This window comes from Colossoma macropomum, unplaced genomic scaffold, assembly GCF_904425465.1.
Source record: "Colossoma macropomum unplaced genomic scaffold, Colossoma_macropomum, whole genome shotgun sequence".
Classification (NCBI taxonomy): domain Eukaryota; kingdom Metazoa; phylum Chordata; class Actinopteri; order Characiformes; family Serrasalmidae; genus Colossoma; species Colossoma macropomum.
Window position 1 is genome coordinate 8,053,957 of NW_023494792.1, and position 16,717 is coordinate 8,070,673.

Here is a 16,717-nt window from a genome sequence, read left to right on the forward strand (position 1 = left end):
GATGAAAGCTTTAGGTACTGTTTATCTGATGAGGACAGATTTGGTGGTCTTGCATGGTTGTTAGGAGTCCATTTTCTCTGTATCTTTTAAGATTTTTTTAAACTCAAGTTTTGGAAACTCCCGTTTTTTCACTTACTTTCCTTTGATTTTCCCCTTTCTTATGCAAGTGGAAAGATGAAAAACTTGTACTTAATAGCGATTTTGACTGGAAATTAAGTAAATGAAAATAAATGAAAACGGTCTTTAACTTTTGCACAGTAGTGTAGATGATAGAATTAGACTCTGTGGAGCTTATAACTTTTCATAGCTGTAGTCATGTTTGCTTAGTGTTCCTGGCAGCAAGCAAATACGCTTACTTTAAAATGCAGCAGAAATTCTACAAGCAATGCATTCAGTTTAGTAGTGCTTTTTATGTTTAATTAACCTCAGAGTGCAAAACTGTGCTACTGTTTAACTAATGGTTCTTGTGCAGCCCCAACACACCACACTTACCCTGATAAGACAGTGTCAGATGAAAGCTTGATGAAAACAATTCTCACTGTCTCTTTTTCTCTCTTTTGCTCTTATACACACATACACACACAGACACAATGGGTCTGTCGGCAGTGACAGGAAGTGAGAGGCAGGGAGACACTGTATGCTTTACCCAGACAATGAGAGAGAGAAAGAGAAAGAGAGAGAGAGAGAGAGAGAGGGAGAGAGAGAGAGAGAGAGAGAGAGAGAGAAAGAGAGAGAGAGAGAGAGATAGAGACAGAGAAGTGGACTTTGTCAGGATGTTGAAGATAGAGATATCCAGAAATGGGACAGTGGAGAGCAGGTGGGCAGAACGGTGCCCAAATGACTGGGCAGGTGAAGTGGAACTCATTATAAAGTAGGACTACACACCCTACAGCCAGCTAATCTTACAGCACTGTCTGCTATTGTGTAATACAGCAGATACCACATCTACTGACAGACACTGTACTGCACTGAGTGCCACTGTACTGCAGCACAAAGAAAAAGAGAGAAGAGGAGTAAAACGCCCTGATGAAGAACATCGTGCACAATAATGTCCACTCTTCACACAGCACATTGATTATGAGTAAGGGCACAGGGAGACACTAGAGGGGCGAGGAGAAATGGAAGAAAGAGAGAGAGAGAGAGAGAGAGAGAGAGAGAGAGAGAGAGAGAATAAGAAAGTGCATGAGAGAGAGAGAAAGAAAAAATGGGATACAAAAAAGGAGGGGAGAAAAACAGAGCAACAGATAAAGAGATAGAGAAGAGAGAAAGAGAGAGGGAGAACAAGAGAGCGTAGAGAGAAAAGAGAGTGGAGAGAGAGACATGAAAAAGAGAGAAGAGAGAATGAGAGAGAAATTGAAAGTGAAGGGGAGAGAAAGAAAGAAAGCAAGAGAGAAAAACAGAGGAAAAAGATAAGAGATAAGAGAAAAAAGAGAGTGAGGCAAGAAGATAGGAAAAGGGAGAGTGAGAAAAAGATGGAGGGGAGAAAGATAGAGGCACAGAGGGAAAGAGAAAGACTGAAAAAGGAGAGAGAGATGGAGGGAGAGAAAGTGGGACAGAGAAAAGGAGAAAGACAGAAAAGGAGGAGAAAAAAGAAAGAAAGAAAGAAAGAGAGTGCAAGAGACAGAGAGAGAGAGAGTGAGAGAAAGAGAGAGAGAGAGAGAGAGAGAGAGAGAGAGAACGAGTTCTTAATTGTGCCTGTAATTGCAGACTCAGTCTTCAGTCCTCTCTCTAATTACTGAGTGAATCTGAGGGCAGCCGTGTGCAGATGGATATGCATGAAGTTCAGCTTGGCCCACTGCTGCTGTACTGTACTCTATTAGAGCTGTGGTGGAAAGAACAGAGCACAGTCCATAAAGCCACACACATTTCAGCAGGAAGCACCACTCATTAACTTTCTCTTTTTGAGATGAAAAAAAAAAAAACCACTTTAAATATCTTCTGTGTTGAAGCTTGTTAGTGAAGGAAACTCTGCATCCCTGCATTTCTGCTTTAAACACTGTCCATTCTAAATACTGTACATAATGACTACTTTTCCTTCTGAAACAGCATTTAACTTCAAGAACTTTAAAACTAGAACTCAAAAGACGTTTTGTATACTAAAGATTCAGAATTCAGAGTTATACATTGATTATTTCCACTTTTTACTCAAATAAAAAATTTGTGCACTTTTTCCAACAATGATGACAGCTGTGATATAGAACTGCTGGGGACAGCTGGATGTCATCAAGTGTTTTTTCAAGGCCAGTTCCTCAACTGAACATGACAACCAATGACAGGGATCAGTAAACAAGCAACAAGAATATCAAGAATGCTATCCATTAGGAACCCCTCCTTGGAGGGGGGCCCTCCCTTCATTTTCTGTAATTTGAGTGGTGGTGATATCCACTATCCAATGACAGGAGAGAAGCAAGAAATCATAAAACTCTAAGGAACAGAAAACTACAACCCTGAACAAGATATTAGAACAATAACCAAGATATCAGAGAATTATGGACTAGGAACACAGCTCAGAACTGCAATGAAAATGTAAGTAGAAGGGAACACAAAAAAGGGCTACACACTGGAGTAAACAATGACAACATGGCAGGGCTAACAAGTCTCTGATAATGATGATGATGATTATGGGGGGGGGGCAGGTCAGGAAAAATCCAAGGCAGAAGAGAATATCCAGTGCACTCTTACGATCTAAAAATGCACAGTGAACCAATGTACCAACTACTGCCAAGTGACAAGAAAACAGTGTAACATTAGTTTACTGAATTGTTTGCTTGAATTTTTTGTAACTATTTTAAAAATGCCTTTCTGACGTGTTTAACCCCAGGACGACATAAGATTCATTACTGAATGCTTTTATTTTTCTGTGTTTGTGTGAAGCACTTTGAATTGCCACTGTGTGAAAAGTGCTTTACACATAAACGTGCCTTGCTTTGCCTTCAATCATGAATTCTGTTCCTTATAATAGTGCTGTGTGTCGTGTTTATGAGTTTCAAATGTAGCTAAAAGTTACATGAAAATTAGGGAACAGTTCTGATATATCTGTGAGGGAGCATGAGGGATAAGAAGGTGTTATCAGTGATAAGTGATACAAGTGAGGGAGATTCATGGCAAAGCAAGGCACGTTTATGTGTATAGCACCTTTCCCACACAATGTAGTATATGAAAGGCGCTATACACATAATGAGTATGATGTGCACACCTGCCTGAGGAACTTTCTCTCAATGAATGAGAAACATTTCCCCTGCCGCGCAGAGAGCTTTTACCTGCTGGTGAGGAGTTTGAAACATTTCCCTGTTGACTGACTAACTTTCTCCTGGTTTCCCCACCAACTGAGAAATTTTCTCCCACCAAGTTTTTTATCCGCCAACCAATTAACTTTTCCTTCTTTTTTTTGCTTTTTAAAAAAGATCATTTCATATCTGATATGATACACGACATGTCTCCTGTACAGTGGTCTCCCCTCAGAATGAAATAACCGTTACAGCCTTTCAGTAATGGTCTGATTTGAGAAGCTGGAGTAGATTTCTTAAGTGAGGGGTCCTGCATGAGCAGCTCCTCATGCTGTGCCAGGCTTTAACATTCTGGTGAAGCTGAGCTGGCTGCTGCTTTCTCAATTATTCAGAGGTTTCTGAGGGTACAGGGCAGAGCAGGCGTGTGTCTCTGAGCAGCATGTAGAAGGCCTGCCTGGAAGGCAACGTCAAGATCCGCCTGGTACACTGGAACTTTAGCCTGGCACATAGACCCTTTTACTCCTTCTGTTTAAGCTCACAACTCACTGGATCTCATCAAGTTTTCAAACTTGGCCTCTGCCCTAACCTCATCTCACTCCCTCTTTTCATTCTCCTCTTCTAATTTCCCTCACCACCCTTAATTCTTCTGTCCTCTCCTCTCCTCACGTAGCTTTCCTCTCTTCATTCTTTTCACCTCACTTCACCTCTCCTGGATGCTAAGCTCATGTTCCGCACCCAGACTCCTCTCTTCAGTTCTTCACAGCTCTTTTTCCAGCAGCCTTTTTGCCTTCAGCTGTCTCTGTGGGTTCCTCTTCCAAACACCAACAACAAGCAAGGAATAAAGCAGCCTTTCTGTTACTGCAACGAATATTCATATTCTGTAATAATTATCACTCCCATCCAAGATAGCCCAGCATGAACCAGCGCTACACGATATGAGGCCAATTCAAAGCACATAGGCTTAAGACAGAATGGGCTTCTTTTTAAAGAGTCAACACTCAAGAGAGAATCAATGTATAAATGCAAAACTAAGTTACTAGCTCAGTTGCTAACTATTATGCCACACAAGCACACAGGATGGGACTGCCAAGTGCTAAAGCATGTAGCATGTATAAAAAAAAATCATTCTTTGTGTAAAACTCAGTACCTTCCAAATTGCCTTTGGAAGCAACGTTAACACAAGAATTGTTCATTGAGAGCTTCATAGATTGGGTTTCCATGGCTGAGCCACCGCAAACAAGCCTAAGATCACCATGCCCAATGACAAGAGCTGGCTCAGATACACAGTGCCAATGGTGTTTTGGTGGAGAACTGATTCCCTGGTACAGTTTGGTGGAGAAGGAATAATGGTCTATGGCTGTTTTTCATTATTTGGCCTCAGTGAAGAGATAATCTTGATAATACATCATAGAACAATCCCCCTGTGCACAAAGCAAAGCCCGTTAAGAAATGGTTTGCTGAGAATGGAGTGGAAAAACTTGACTGGCCTGCACAGAGCCCTGATCTCAATCCTATCAAACACATTTAGGTTGAACTCAAATGCCAACTGCAAGCTAGGCCCTATAGCCCAACATCATTGCTGACCTCACTAATGTTCTTGTCGTTGAATGGAAGCAACTTTCCATAGCTATTTTCAGAAGAGTGGAGGCTGTTACTGCAGCAAAGGTGGAACCAACTCCATATTAATACCTATGGTTTTGGAATAAAATGTTCAATAAGTACATATGGATGTAGTATCCACATACTTTTGGCCATGCAGTATATGTATGTTGTGTAGAAAGATTCCCTGGAGCTTGGAAAGAACAAAGAAGTGGTAATAATGAAAAGAATGAAGTGGTACACAGATGCAAATGAATCTGATTAATCCTTCACTCGAGCCCCAGTACCACAAAGCCTCAGTAATTCTGGGGCACTAGAATTCTTTAATTTTTCACTCTAACCTCGGCCACACTTAAGGTAAGCATAGGGTTCGTTCCAGTACAACTTATGGAGCTACAGTAGCATTAAAATTCATGCAGCTCCAGCTCAATAGCTGTGCATTAGTGGTGAGTCATCTCTATGTGAAATGCTACACTTCTGGGATCACAGCCACAACACTTCACAGAGTTTGAAATAGATGCCAGCCTGATGTCCTCCAGGGAACAGAGACTCCACCAACCCAGAAAACAGCGAGAGGATCAGAGTGAGTCATTAGCACACGCTAACAGTGATAGCACAAGGCTTCAGTGTTAGGAGTCTCACATGCTCGGGCTTCCAGCTGAATCACAGGACACCCTAGTAGAGCCTCTGTTTTGATCTAGTAGACGGTAGACAATTAAGTGTTCCACTAAGGGCCAAACTGGTTGCCGAGTTGCCGATTGAGCTCCTAACCCTGCTTCCATTTTCTGCCGCGTTTTCCCTCACTGTCCCACTCAACAAGCTCTACATGGTCTATAGGGCTCCAACCTTCCACTCCCCATTCTCCTACAGTAGTGGTCCGTGTGATATTTTCACAATGGGCACAACTTCAACCTCATCCTCATCCTCGTCTGGTGGGCAAAGGGCTTTTTAATCTATTAGATTATTTCTAATTGTATTCAGTTGATTATATTGGTTTATCAAGAGTGATTGCCAAGACTTGTCAGACCTAATCAATGAACACAGCTTTTTACAAGCCTGCACTGCTAATGATTATAAGTAGGGCTGGGACCACTTATAGATTTATCAACATTTATCAATAATGGCTATGAAATAAGTTGAATGTTTCATTTTGTATGTATGAGCATCGTGCTCATTGATCCATTATCCTAAACTCCGCTCTTGGTTTTAATTCATGTAGACACACAGCAGTAGGTCTCGCTCTGTGTGCCAAGGCATGAGTGAGTCTCACACTGGTGTACTGTTACCCAGGGAAACATCAGAGGCAGTATTTTTTGTTCTTATGTATAGTTTAATAGTCTTTCATCCTGAGTACTTTTCACACTGAGTAGATTTTTACACATTAAACACTATCCTCGCATGAAGTCAAATGCAATTATTTTTCAGATCTAAAGCAGTACTATGTGAGATAATTTTTTTTGTTAAAATTTTGTTAAAATTAAGAAGAACCATTACTAAGTCTGCTGCAAGTCAGAGAAATCAAATAATTTAAAAGTCAGAGGTGTCGAGTCAGATTTGCTGGGAGTATTTCGGACAACGTCGTACGTCTTTACATGTTAACATTACACACACAGGCTCAAAAAGAAAGTTTGGTGACTTTCAGGTCTCAAACGTGAATTCAACATTATACTAATGAAGGTATGATGACAATAGTAAAGAATTCACATATAACCTCAGAATACGAGGTTATGAACACAAGTTTCGACTGAGTTCTCTTTAAATACTCTTAACACGCTCACAATCATCAGATTTATCTGTTTGGGAAGGGGTCTGAAGCACACTGCATGCAATCATACAAAGAGGTCTCCAAATCCTCAAAACCCACATACTGTAGCTTTAACACTGAGAACGCAGGTAGAACACATAAAGAAACAATAAATGGCTGTGAGTAGTAACAGCAACTAAGTTAGCATTTTTTTTAATTAGTGCAATTAATGCAACTAAAATAGTTTGAGATGATATGAAAGACAGCACTAGTTTTAATATGTGCTTTTTTTTCAAAACTGTACATGTTTTATTATTATTATTATTATACTATAATAATATAATAATAATAATAATAATAATAATAATAATGCTGATGATTATTATTAATATTATTATTATTAGACTTGGTCTGAAAAGGCCTGGTTTGATGTGAAATGCTGTTTTAGAGAACCTAACAGAGTCAGAATTGTTCACAGTGGTGGTGATAGGAACCAGACATCCCAAAAGCTTAATGCCTCTAAAAGCTCCCTCAGTGAAAAAGTTATTTTATGAAATGGTTATGAATGTGCTGCCTGACATCTGAGACACTGTTTTATGAAAGCCTTAAAAAGCCTTTGGCCTTGAACATATTTTTAATAAATATTTATGGCTGAGGAGTTGAGGGGTATATAGAACATTGTAAGGCAAAATAGTTCCCCAAAAAATTTTATTTGTCAGATTTATCACTATTTTATCATCAACATTACATAAAAAAATTCAGAAGACACATGTAGGTCCACTGGTAGTTTTGGATAATAAACAAAACAGCTATATCTGTTGTAGATATTGTGACCCCTGGATCCTTTCACCAGCACTGTGAAGGAATCTGATTCAGTTGTTCAGTTCAATAGGAGCCTTTTCGTCTGTTTCTTTAAATGAACAATTTAACGTCAACCCATGTGAGTGACTTTGTTTGCTCAAGCACTACATTATGCAGAAATTTTGAAAAAATGGTGGAATTCCCCTTTAAAAGGCTTTATCACTATCTTCTGGCCCAAATGGAAACTGTCCTGCATATATTGATCACGTAACTGTAAAATACATGTGTTTTTTTGTAAATACAATCACTATTTACTGGCAATTTTGTCCTGATTTATCAGTTTTTAATGCTACTTTTTGTCCCAACCCTAATCATAATCATACATTGTTCATGATTTGTATTTGACACCAAGAAAACAATTACAGTGCAAAATAAAACATATCCATTGTGGTGGGCTGGCATGTTATTTTTACTTAGCATTATCAACTAACATATCTGTTAGGGCTACTGTAACTAATGAGGCTAACTTACCAACCATCTTCTAACTATGCTAAAGCTTCAGCCTGAAAGCTCTCAAGGACACCAGACATCAATTACTCATGGCAAATACAATTAACCTTTGGGTTTCATCATTTTTTCTTATTTAACTCTGCTGAATTTTTTATCAAAAATATAATTCAATAAAAATGTATGAACTCATTTTTGACCAGAATTCACACATTTATGGACCATTTCTTTACAGACTCCCTTTCCCGACCTATCTCCCCCTTTTAACACCTACACCTGAAAAGAAAGAACTCCTTTTGCTTCATTATTTGACATCCTGGTAGCCTCTGGGCAGACGCTCCGCAGATCCATCCATATTTCAAGCTCTCTTTCTGTTCGCTCACAGCATTTCAAAGACACACAGCTAAGATGCCCAGAGGAGCACGAAGCTGTGAAGTCTAGCACTCTTGTATCGGTTAATCCGCCTCTGGGCTGTGGACAGATTATATAATGCAGTGTGATTAGCGAGGGAATGGCTGTTCGTGTGGGGGCATTTCGATCATATTTTTTTAATCTTTCCTTTTTTTCTCTACAAAAAAACCTCCTTCAGTATTGTAGAGTCATTAATATGCCAGAGGACATCACTGCTCTTTACAGAGGAGCGCAGTGAAGAAAAAAAAATCAAAATGAACTTCTTTCCCTGAGAAGTTGAACTTTTCCCTTACGGAGATGTGCAGAGCATGACTCAGATAAGATACATCATAAAGTGGTGGAGACAGGCTGAAACATGTGATTAACTGAAGGGAAGAGCCCAGCAGATGGTGGCCAGAGACAAATAAAGACGAGTTCAAAGCTATGCCTCCCGGAGCCTCTGCAGAAGTGTTAGCAGAGGTAGCAGCGCTGCAGTGCATGTACAGTCACCAGTCACTTTAGCTATGAACATATGGCCTATGACGCGCTGTTTTGCATTAACAGCTGGATATTTCAATAGACACTGATTTGTTTGGTCTGGCAGTGCTATGAAAATGCAGCAGGGCAAACCCAACCAACTGAGAAATTAAGTAGATAAAAGTGCAAGCGAGATATGTGCGTGAAACTTCTTTTCTTAGAAGGATCTATTAAGGTTTAGACTTTCCTCACCTCAGCTTTTCCATAGGAAATTAAATACGTGTGTAGCTTGACTTACCATAAATGTTTTCCTTAGGTAGTGGGAACTTACTTTGAGAGTCAGACAGAACCTCTGCCACTAGATAGTCTGTGTTCACAGGTGGTGATGGAATTGTCACAGTAGGCTACATTTTATATGTTAGCATTTTCTCTCAAGGTAGCTGTCGCTTGCTAGCTTGCTCAGACTCAAAGAGAGTGGTAATATTTTATGAAACACATTGCTTTGATAAAGTCTATGTGGTAGAGGAAAAGTGGCATCAACATTGTGATTGGTGAGGGTTGAAGATTACCCAAGTGGCACTGTCATAAGATGCCACCTGTCCAACAAGTCAGTCCATGAAATTTCTGCCCCACTAGAGCTTCCCTGGTCAACTGTAAGTGCTGTTATTGTGAAGTCCACAAGCAACAACAGTTCAGGCAGTAGTAAGCTCAGAGAATGGCACTACAGAGTGCTGAAGCTCATAGCATGTAAAAATCATCTGTCCATGGTAGCAACACTCACGAGTTCCAAACTGCCTCTGGAAGCAACATCAGCATTAGAGCTGTTGGTTGAGATCTTCAGTGGATTGGATTTCCATGGCTGAGCAGACGCAAACAAGCCTAAGATCACCATTGTTTAATAACAAGCGTAGTGTAAAACACACCCCACTCTACTCTGGAACAGGTGAAACACCTTCTCTGGAGTGATGAATCATGTTTCACCATCTAGCAGTCAGATGAATCTAGGTTTGGTGAGTGCAGAGCGACAACTGTAAAGTTTGGTGGAGGAGGAATCATGGTCTACGGGTGTTTTTTTTATGATTTGAGATGGGCTCTGCAATCTTAGTCCTACAGCATACTATGACAATCTAGAGATGTGTGCTTCTAACATTGTGGCAACATCTTAGGGCTCTTTCCTGTTTCACCATGACAATGCCACTGTACACAAAACAAGCTCCAAAAAGAAGGTCTGCTGGGTTTGGTTTGGAAGACCACAACTACCCTGCACAGAGCCCACTGTGTCCTGATAGTGTGAACACTATCAGGACAAACTGACTAAGAGCCAGGCCTCAGTACAACATCAGTACTGCTCTCACTAATGCTCTTGTAGATGAATGGAAGAGCAACTTCCAGCCAAACTTGCAGCCAAAATCTGGTGGCAAAGGCTGTTACAACAGTAAAGGAGAACCAAATCTATATTAATCTCCATGGTTTCAGAATGAGATATTCAGTAAACATGTATGGCTTTGATGTTCACGTGTCCACTTACTTTTGGCCATCAAGTGTATGTGGCAAGCTTATTAAAAAAATGTAATAAAATTAAGAAAATGAAGGTCTTCAGTGTGAGTCAAGTGTAAGGAAAAAATTAATTAACCCTTCAAACCTTAAGTGGGCCCACACTTCACACTTCACAGTTCACAGTTCTGTACTCTCATAGCTGCATTACATATTAGTTTCACAGTACTTGAAATAATGTAGTTGGAATAGCAGCAGTTGGAATATTTCATAGTAATCACTAAATAATAAGTCCAGGGTTAAGGAGTTGAGGTATTTTATGCAACTGGGCCCAGGTCTCTTATACATACAAGTCTGGCAAGCACTGTTAGGCCTAAACATACCCACAGGGAGAGAGAGAGACATAGCGAGACAGCGTGTGAGGGGACTGATATCTGGCGGACCTCTGTTGGGTGATTCCACACACTGTAACAGGCAGCTGAGAGAGTCCCCACTGTTAAATTATGTTACATAATAACTCTCTTGAACTGCTGTCATGGTACTGTCACATCTCTTTCTTTCCCTGCCTGTCTCCCTGTTTCTCTCTCACTCTCTCTCTGATTTCAGTGTGCTTTGTCTTGAGCCCTCTCTCTCTTCTGAACTCAGGGTTCAGGGCTCTCTCATTACTGTAGCACATGGCCATGATGGACAGTGCCATTGAAATTCCTATCAATGCCCTCTTGCTTGCTCCGTTCTCTACACTGCTCTTGACAGATCAATCATTTTCCACTGGAGGGGGAAATATGAGGAGTGGGAGCAGCAGGCTAGCACATGCTAAAGCCAGATGCTAACCTCCACTGGGGTGTAATATATCCATCATCCCTCAGGAAGCACACTCATCTGTTACTAACCAGAACCTGTCGCGGGTTCTTCTAACAGGCCAGGGATTGAAGGGCCAGACCAGAGGCAGAGACGGGAAAAACGCTCTTCATTTTGACATTACAACTGTTTACCTACGTTTTTCTTTAATCTGTGATGTGATACCGGATTCACCACCAAGTCAAGCTTGTTTCTGTCTGCTCTTTTGCCCTAACACATCACAGCCTCTTTGGTCTGGTTTCTGTGCTCAATAAAGTCTAATAAAAAGCTCAGGAGATTTATGCCAGGAGCAGTAGTAAAGAGGTGTGTATACACAGGTGTATGGAGTATATCTCCTCACTGTCAGGACAAAATCTTGTTTTTCATTTTTTGACATAATTTAAAAGCGCCAGCTGCCCTTTACATTGTGTCAGAACTTCATGATGAGTGGACCAATAGAAATAGTCCAAACTCACTTGGAATAAATCATTGCTGCATTAACTTCCAGTAACAGTTAAGAATATTTTTCCTTCTTCCATAAATTTACATTTTGGAGATGAAAGATAAGACAATATGATGAGAGGGATTCACTATGTACAAGAGATATGTAAGACTGGATAATACAGTGTTAGCAGATAATATAGGGCAGTAGTGTATGAATGAAGGGAACATACAGTGTATTATTTGAATTTATAATATAGAGTAAAGCTTTTGACACTGACTGTAACAGCAACAGTATTGTTTCAATCTGACAAATCCAACAGAACAAATATGTTATTATATTCTCTCATCTTTTAATCTATCTATCTGTCTCCTTGTTAATATGTGTTAAAAATGGCCTGAATCTAATTCTGTATTACCCAAAAGCTCTAATTCTGTACTACCCAGATTGGTTTTGCTAAGATAAGTAGAAGCTCTCAAAACCCCCAAAATCAAAACTCTCAAAACCCCCAAAATCACAACTCCTAGCATAAGCAATTCATTTAAACATGGGTGCAAGCAGTGCTTAAGCCCCCTGCCCCACCCACTTTATTCTAATAGGACGCACCTGGATACTCAGTTTTGATCAAGGACAATGGTTTGCTAGTCTCAAGGGGCCAGACATAATCTTGTTACAAGAATTTCTGGGGACAACCTGGGGAGGATTTACTGTATCTAGGGCTCTACATTTTGTAAAAATGAGGGATTTTTAAATTAGTTGAGGCTCTGAAAAACACTGCAAAAATGATATAAAAATGATAAATAAACTCATCTTAAATCAAATCGATATTTCCAATATTTCTTATTTTGAGAAATTTTGTAAAAATATTATAAGATTATTTAACTTATTTCTAGACAATTTCAAGTAATTTCATGAAGTGGAATTATGAAGTGGAATTACTATATTGGCAGACAATTTTGCTTGTTTTAAGAAATGTTTTTGATGTAAGTAAAATGATCCGGCAATACAGTGAGAATATTTGGTAAATAGTAACACAGACATAAAGTAATGAGATTACGTTTTCCAGTAATCTCTAGTAACATAATCCCATTACGTTTTGAGAGACATAATTGGTAACTTCAAATGCATTATTTTTTGAGTAATTACCCCGACACTGGAGCAATATAACATTAATTCTAGCATAATATACAGACTGCTGAGCCTGTGCTGCACTCTGTTCTGACTGAAAAACACAAAGTTAGTTTTGGGACTGAAGTGACCACCTTTTTTATTAGATTTTACCCAGAAAATCACACCGAAGAACCTCCTCTCCAAAATGCAGATTGTCGCTTTGTTTATACCAGTCTGTCTTCACACAGCTGTGTAATCGCATGAAATAATCCATCATAACCATGCCTGGGCGTTGGCTCTGCTTTGCACTTACTAAAAATAATTGCTACAACAAGAAATAACAGCTATTACTGTAATGTATGTATATTTCAAGATTGATTATTATACAGTATATGTAATTTGTATTTTCATGTGGCACGTGGCTCATGGGGGACCTAGGCACCTACCTACATTTGCCTAGTGCAAAGACTGTTCCTGGGACAACCATGAGAAATGTTTGGTTGAATGTGGGTGAGTAGACTTTTTAGAGTGGGAACAAACTGAGTGTGAAATTTCTAAACCAATCTGATGCTTTGTGAAGGTGGAGCTCAAAGTAGGAGGTGATGCTGTGCTCGTCAACATTGTCCGACATACAACAAACTTGTGAGTAGCCCATGGATGTAACGTAAGTTAGCATGCTCAAAAAACTCCAATTAAACATGCAGATGTTGTGTGTCCGGAGAACACATTACATGTGGTAAGTGTAAACCTATTGTTATGAATAACTCTTGCAAGGGAAAAGCAGTTCCATTCAGTCAGACTATATTTTAGCTTAAGACAATCTGACAAACTCTGTCAAAACGAACAGTGATCCTGAGACTCCTGATCTTAAAGAATAAATGTTAGCTAACAAAAGCGTTTTGCCAGCTAGCTTGTTTTGGTTATGTTATTATGTTAGGTTATTACTTTGGGCAGGTTTTAGAGGGGATGGCAGCAAACCAGAACCAAAATACACTTTAACAAGTTGTCCTAGACATGTTTTCATGTATAGTTTGTGTATATATATATATATATATATACCGATCATTATGACCACCTCCATGTTTCTACACTCATTGTCCATTTTATCAGCACCACTTACTCTTTAGGTGCACTTTGTAGTTCTACAATTACAGACTGTAGTCCACCTGTTTCTCTGCATACTTTGTTAGCCCCCTTTTACCCAGTTCTTCAGTGGTCAGGACCCCCATGGACCCTCACAGAGCAGGTACTATTTGGGTGGTGGATCATTCTCAGCACCGCAGTAACACTGATGTGGTGGTGGTGTGTTAGTGTGTGTTACACTGGTCTGAGTGGATCAGACACAGCAGTGCTGCTGGAGTTTTTAAACACCTCATTGTCACTGATGGACTGAGAATAGTCCACCAACCAAAAATATCCAGCTAACAGCGTCCCTTTGACCACTGATGAAGGAAAAGAGAACGACCAACACAAACTGAGCTATCGTCTCTGCCTTTACATCGACAAGGTGGACTGACAAGGTAGGAGTGTCTAATAGAGTGGACAGTGAGTGGACACAGTGTTTAAAAACTCCAGCAACACTGCTGTGTCTGATCCACTCATACCAGCACAACACACACTAACACACCACCACCACGTCAGTGTTACTGCAGTGCTGAGAATGATCCACCATCCAAATAGTACCTGGTCTGGGTCCATGGAGGTTACTGAAGAACAGGGTGAAAGGGGGCTAACAAAGTAAGCAGAGAAACAGATGGACTACAGTCTGTAATTGTAGAACTACAAAGTGCACCTATACAGTAAGTGGAGATGATAAAATGGACAATAAGCATAGAAACAAGGAGGTGGTCATAATATTATGTCATATATATATATATATATATATATATATATATATGTGTGTGTGTGTGTGTGTGTGTGACATTGTAAGGCAAAGTACTTCCCAAATAAAATCAAATGGCACCAACCCATAGAGATTTGAGGTTAAGCACTATACGCTGCCTACCAGCATTTAGCCATAGTTGCTCTCCTTTACTGCCCTGTATCCACACACAACTCAGCCTCAGGAGAAAAGGGGGTAGAGGGATACTAATCAGAGAGTACACAGAATGAATAATGCAGTGAACTTAACTGTGATTGTGTGTGCATGAATCCAAATCTCATGGGACATAACTTGAATCCTGTGAGGGATTTTAATAATAGTATGCAAAGGTCTGTTTACATAAACCTGCCTTATCAATAATAAATCAATTCTTAAGGACTCACATCCTGTTTAAAGAGGACCACACGAGACACTATTCTTGCCTGTTTCGTCCACAAACAGGATCTGGCAGGATACATTTAAAGTGTTTCTCCATGCACACTGAGGAAATCATGGAAAGGGCCCATATATTAGGAAACAGAATTTTCCAAACTTTTCAGTAATAAATGCATTCAATGCAATACGTAAGCCTTGTTTCAAAATATATCAATCCCCAGTCCATACATAGAAAATCAGCTGCAAAAAGCGATCACATTGAATTGACTGAATGAATTCTTGTGATGTCATGGAAACTAAGGCATTTGCATAAATTTCTGTCCATTCAGCTAACAGCCGTTTAGCCCCACCTATTTTTGCAAAGTTAGCTTGGACTGAGGCACAATACAGGACAGCCAATAAGAACTGAGATCATTCGCATATATCAGCCTTAAAGGAACATTTTAAAGGAGCCTGTTTTATTCCATAGGATAAACAGAAGTTGTAAAACGGTCATGTGGAACAAACTATGACTATTTCTGGTACATATAACCACACAAACATCATAAGTGGACCTCAGTGGAAACAAACAATATGTAGGATATGGCCCTTTAAAGTGTAGATGAATCCACAAGATTAGCTAGCTTTAGATTAGCACGCAAGCTGAATCTCCAGAGGATATCTGCTCATTCACTCTGTTGATGAGCAACAGCACACTGCGGTTAGCTTATGCACCATCTGAAGTGGCCCAGACCAAGGTCAAACCACGGATCATTTCGCAGCCTGCTAATGCTTTAACGAGAATGCTCAGATTAATTTATAAAAGCGGTTTTAATAAAATCCCCTGGTCGTTAGAGAGCGAGCTCCACGAAAGAGTAATCTTTAACTCAAGGACATCTTCTGACCTTCTGATTTACATAATCAAACGTGTCATTTCTGCATTCTGTGCTTTAACAAACAAGTAATATTCAATTACTAATGAACTCAAAGTCTGCCTGCAGTCTGTATGATATAGTCTGCCTGCAGTGTGTTTGATACCCACTGACATAAGGGGAATGTAAATTATATAAAGACAGCTAAATTCGCAATTTATGGCAAGTAATGGCGCCCGCTGTACTGTCCGATATCACAAAGCAACCCATCATTATCCAGCTTCCTCAGATTCATTTCCTTATGGAGGAAGTGATTAAACATAGTCCGGTGTCACACAAAGAAAGCCCATTTCCTCTAATTGCTGGCCCAGTCAGGAGCATGGCGGACTAAACCACAGGATCAGAACATCAGTGTGTGCAGGTGTGCTGGCAAATGAGACACTCAAGCTTCATGAATAGAGGTGACCAGAGCAAACAGCTCTGGAGTCATAAAGGGCAGTGATTACATTATTATTGCATTACTGCATCTGTTTGTACTCTCAATTTTCCATTTCCATGAGCACCAATTACACCAAGAGAAATTCCTCATATGTGCAAGTCTGATGCACTGACACATATATACTGCATTATATGTGAAGAATAAGAGAAAAAACAAGAAGAAGAAGAAAACGGAGAGGAAGAAGAAACACAAAAAGAACAAACAACACCGAAAACAACAAAGAAGAACAACAAAAAGTACAGCAAGAAAAAGAACAAAAAACCAAGAACAAGATGATGAAAAGAGGAAGAAGGAGAAGAAAATGAAGAAGAAGAACATGAAAAAGAAGAAGAAAAAGAAGACGAAAAAGAAGAAGGAGAACAAAATGAAGAAGAAGAAGAACACGAAAAAGAGGAAGAAAAAGAAGACAAAGAACAAGATAAAGAAGAAGAAGAAGATGAAGATGAAGAAGAAGAAGAAAACAAAGAAGATGAAGAAGTAGA

The 16,717-nt window shown here is 39.7% G+C and overlaps 1 protein-coding gene across 1 annotated transcript in view; it reads right to left on the reverse strand.

Annotated features, from left to right (window-relative positions):
* Nucleotides 1-16,717, reverse strand: part of b4galnt4a (beta-1,4-N-acetyl-galactosaminyl transferase 4a) — a 192,563-nt gene that overhangs the window by 48,256 nt on the left and 127,590 nt on the right. The window lies entirely within an intron of this gene.